The following is a 5,000-nucleotide window of genomic DNA, read 5'->3' on the forward strand; positions in this document are numbered from 1 at the left end:
GGGCCGGCCGCCCGCGCGGAGCAATCCGCGGCGGGGCCGTGTCCGGTTGCCTTTCCACTCGCCGCGGGGTGGGGCCGTTCCGGTGTGCGGTGGGCCGCACTTCTCCCCTAGTAGGACGTCGCGACCCGCTGGGTGCCGGCCTACGGCCCGGGTGCGCAGCCTGTCCTTCCGCGGGCCTCGGTTCGCGTCTGTTGGGCAGAGCCCCGGTGTCCTGGCTGGCTGCCCGGCGGTATATCTGGAGGAGTCGATTCGCCCCTTTGGGCGCTCGGGCTCCCGGCAAGCGCGCGCGGTTCTTCCCGGATGACGGACCTACCTGGCCCGGCCCCGGACCCGCGCCGCTGTTGGCTCGGGATGCTCTCGGGCGGAATAATCGCTCCCGTCAGCGGCGCTTCAGCTTTGGACAATTTCACGACCCGTCTTGAAACACGGACCAAGGAGTCTAACATGTGCGCGAGTCATTGGGCTGTACGAAACCTAAAGGCGTAATGAAAGTGAAGGTCTCGCCTTGCGCGGGCCGAGGGAGGATGGGGCTTCCCCGCCCTTCACGGGGCGGCGGCCTCCGCACTCCCGGGGCGTCTCGTCCTCATTGCGAGGTGAGGCGCACCTAGAGCGTACACGTTGGGACCCGAAAGATGGTGAACTATGCCTGGCCAGGACGAAGTCAGGGGAAACCCTGATGGAGGTCCGTAGCGATTCTGACGTGCAAATCGATCGTCGGAGCTGGGTATAGGGGCGAAAGACTAATCGAACCATCTAGTAGCTGGTTCCCTCCGAAGTTTCCCTCAGGATAGCTGGTGCTCGTACGAGTCTCATCCGGTAAAGCGAATGATTAGAGGCCTTGGGGCCGAAACGACCTCAACCTATTCTCAAACTTTAAATGGGTGAGATCTCCGGCTTGCTTGATATGCTGAAGCCGCGAGCAAACGACTCGGATCGGAGTGCCAAGTGGGCCACTTTTGGTAAGCAGAACTGGCGCTGTGGGATGAACCAAACGCCGAGTTAAGGCGCCCGAATCGACGCTCATGGGAAACCATGAAAGGCGTTGGTTGCTTAAGACAGCAGGACGGTGGCCATGGAAGTCGGAATCCGCTAAGGAGTGTGTAACAACTCACCTGCCGAAGCAACTAGCCCTGAAAATGGATGGCGCTGAAGCGTCGTGCCTATACTCGGCCGTCAGTCTGGCAGTCATGGCCGGTCCTTGCGGCCGGCCGCGAAGCCCTGACGAGTAGGAGGGTCGCGGCGGTGGGCGCAGAAGGGTCTGGGCGTGAGCCTGCCTGGAGCCGCCGTCGGTGCAGATCTTGGTGGTAGTAGCAAATACTCCAGCGAGGCCCTGGAGGGCTGACGCGGAGAAGGGTTTCGTGTGAACAGCCGTTGCACACGAGTCAGTCGATCCTAAGCCCTAGGAGAAATCCGATGTTGATGGGGGCCGTCATAGCATGATGCACTTTGTGCTGGCCCCCGTTGGGCGAAAGGGAATCCGGTTCCTATTCCGGAACCCGGCAGCGGAACCGATACAAGTCGGGCCCCTCTTTTAGAGATGCTCGTCGGGGTAACCCAAAAGGACCCGGAGACGCCGTCGGGAGATCGGGGAAGAGTTTTCTTTTCTGCATGAGCGTTCGAGTTCCCTGGAATCCTCTAGCAGGGAGATAGGGTTTGGAACGCGAAGAGCACCGCAGTTGCGGCGGTGTCCCGATCTTCCCCTCGGACCTTGAAAATCCGGGAGAGGGCCACGTGGAGGTGTCGCGCCGGTTCGTACCCATATCCGCAGCAGGTCTCCAAGGTGAAGAGCCTCTAGTCGATAGAATAATGTAGGTAAGGGAAGTCGGCAAATTGGATCCGTAACTTCGGGATAAGGATTGGCTCTGAGGATCGGGGCGTGTCGGGCTTGGTCGGGAAGTGGGTCAGCGCTAACGTGCCGGGCCTGGGCGAGGTGAGTGCCGTAGGGGTGCCGGTAAGTGCGGGCGTTTAGCGCGGGCGTGGTCTGCTCTCGCCGTTGGTTGGCCTCGTGCTGGCCGGCGGTGCAGGATGCGCGCGCCTGCGCGGCGTTCGCGCCCCGGTGCTTCAACCTGCGTGCAGGATCCGAGCTCGGTCCCGTGCCTTGGCCTCCCACGGATCTTCCTTGCTGCGAGGCCGCGTCCGCCTTAGCGTGCTCCTCCGGGGCGCGCGGGTGCGCGGATTCTCTTCGGCCGCCATTCAACGATCAACTCAGAACTGGCACGGACTGGGGAATCCGACTGTCTAATTAAAACAAAGCATTGCGATGGCCCTAGCGGGTGTTGACGCAATGTGATTTCTGCCCAGTGCTCTGAATGTCAACGTGAAGAAATTCAAGCAAGCGCGGGTAAACGGCGGGAGTAACTATGACTCTCTTAAGGTGGCCAAGTGGCGGTGGTGTGGCTGCATCCGGACTTGGCTTCTCGAAGTGCGGTCTTGATGTAGTCGTGCTGCTGCTGCGAGGTGCCTTCCTTGGGTTATAGTTACAGGGAGAGTGATGCGCAATACATGGGCCTAGCCCTCTTAGCCTCTCCTCTCCTGCAGTCTTCTCCCCTTCTCGTGGGCCCGCTGATTTCGCAGAGTGGAAGACCGCACCAGGGGCTTGGGGGGGTTACCAGCCCCCCCTCGCACTATCCCTTTTTTTTAGTTGGGGCAGTAAGCAGAGAATAAGTGGTGGCCCTTCCGCTGAAGGTGCCACCCCAACTCCCCCAGCACCTAGCCGGCCAACCGGCCGTGCCGAAAATCTTGTAACTTTTGCAGCTATGTATACCTGTAGTGAGTGCCACCGCAGCTTTACAACCAAGAACGGTCTCGGGGTCCATCGCCGCCGCCAACATCTTGCGGCCGCCAACGCGGAGATCGTCACGGAGAGGCATCGCGCGAGGTGGACGGAGGAAGAAGTCCTGTCGCTCGCCAAGGCAGAGGCCGAACTGTTCCTCGAGAGGGACGCCCGGTTCTTCTTTGTAAATCAAGAGCTCATCAGGATGTTCCCCGACCGAACGCTTGAGGCAATCAAGTGCCGACGGCGGCAAGCTGCCCACAAGCAGCTTGTCCGCCAATTCATGGAGGCGCTTGAGATCGGTCGGGGGGAAGAGCCGGCGTCCCGCCGGGGAGCGGCGAGCCCGCTGCCTGACGCGGGCGAGGCCGCTGCGCCGCCCGTCGACGCAGCCGAGGACTTCGCGGCCGACACCACCGGGGCCGCCGCCGGAGGGGCCGACTGACGCCGCCATCTGGGAGCATCTGGCGGGGCTACCCGCTTCCGCCCAGCGTTTCTCTGCCCTGGATCGTGTCATCGGTCTGGGGCGGGGCACGCCGCCCGATGTCATCCTGGGCATGCTCCCGGATGCCCTTGCGTCGGTCGGGTCCAGAGGGGAGAGATCGATCACCAGGACACAGCGGCCGCGCCAACCATCGAAGCGGCCGCCTGCCGCGCCGCCGACGCAGAAGCGCAAGCGGCGCCGCTGGGAGTACGCGAGAACGCAGGATGCCTTCCGACGGTCGCGTGCGCGTTGCGTGCGCGGCCTCTTGGATGGCACCCTGCTCCAGCCGCCACCTGCCATCCCTGGTCTGCTGGACTTCTGGGCGGACCTCTTCACCAAGAAGCCCATCTCCACCGCGGGCTTCATTCGTGACCGCCTCCTCCCGCACTCAGAGCCTGTCGCTCTCGAGTGCATATGGGGGCCGGTCACACATGAGGAGGTCGCCGCCGCGTTGCCGCCCAGGGGATCAGCAGCCGGGCCGGACGGCCTTACCCCAGCGGAGTTGCGGCGTCTGCCGCACGAAGTCCTGGTGAAAGTGATGAATCTCTTCCTTCTGGCCCGCGCCCTTCCGGAACGCCTGCTTCGCGCGCGGACGTCCCTTCTCCCGAAAACGGCTGCACCAACATCCCCCGCTGACTTTCGCCCCATTACGGTCTGCTCGGTGTTGGCGCGGACCTTCACAAGGTTCTCGCGTCACGCCTGATGCGCGCTTGTGCTGTGGACGAACGTCAGCGGGCAATTCATCCCTCGGGATGGGATGTTGGAAAATACCTTCATCTTGGACACTGCTCTCACCGACGCAGTTCGCTCCTGCCGCTCTGTCTTTGTGGCATCGATCGACGTATCTAAGGCATTCGATTCGGTAGATCATGCTGCCCTTCGCCCCGTGCTGAAGGCGCATGGCCTGCCGGATTGCTTTGTCGAGTATGTCGAGCGGTGCTACGAGGGCAGCACGACAGTGATAGCGGACGGCGCCGGCGTGGGCGTGTCTGTGCAGCCAGCACGGGGCGTTCGCCAGGGCGATCCCCTCTCCCCCCTCCTGTTCAACTTTGCGGTGGACTACGTTTTAGGCCAACTGCCCTCCCACATCGGAGCTCGGATCCTCGGTCGCAGAGTCAACGCTGCGGCCTTTGCAGATGACGTCTTGCTGTTTGCAGCGACCCCGAGGGGCTTGCAGTCCCTCATCGACGCAGCTACCGCAGCCCTCGCCCACCTGGGGCTGCAGATCAACGCCCGGAAGTGTTTCACCCTCGCCTTAGTCGCGTCAGGGCGCGAGAAGAAGGTGAAGGTGGACAGCAATGTCACCTTCACAGCAGGCAATACCACCATGCCTGCCCTGCGTGTGGGTGAAACCTTCCGGTACCTGGGGCTGCAATTTTCCACGGCGGGTCGCTGTGTCTTCAATCCACGTAGCCACCTGGTGGAGCAGCTTGACGTCATCTCCCGAGCTCCGCTGAAGCCGCAACAGCGCCTCCACGCTCTCACCAACGTACTTCTCCCTGGCCTGTACCACGGGCTGGCCCTCAGCCGCACCCGGGTGGGTGCATTGAAGTCGGCCGACGTTACCATCCGGGCCGCCGTCAGGAGATGGTTCCGCCTTCCGGCGGACACCCCCCTGGGATACTTCCACGCTCCTGTTGCCCAGGGGGGCCTCGGCATTCCATCTTGCCGATGGATGGGTCCGACCCTCCGTCGGTCCCGTCTCCTGGCGCTGAAGAAGATAGGGCCAGCCTGCGACGGTGTAGG

At 62.8% G+C, this 5,000-nt stretch overlaps 1 pseudogene; it reads left to right on the forward strand.

The window, feature by feature from the left end:
• The window catches only part of LOC124593548, a 7,962-nt pseudogene that overhangs the window by 508 nt on the left and 2,454 nt on the right, over positions 1-5,000 (forward strand).

Source organism: Schistocerca americana, unplaced genomic scaffold (assembly GCF_021461395.2).
Source record: "Schistocerca americana isolate TAMUIC-IGC-003095 unplaced genomic scaffold, iqSchAmer2.1 HiC_scaffold_995, whole genome shotgun sequence".
NCBI lineage: Eukaryota > Metazoa > Arthropoda > Insecta > Orthoptera > Acrididae > Schistocerca > Schistocerca americana.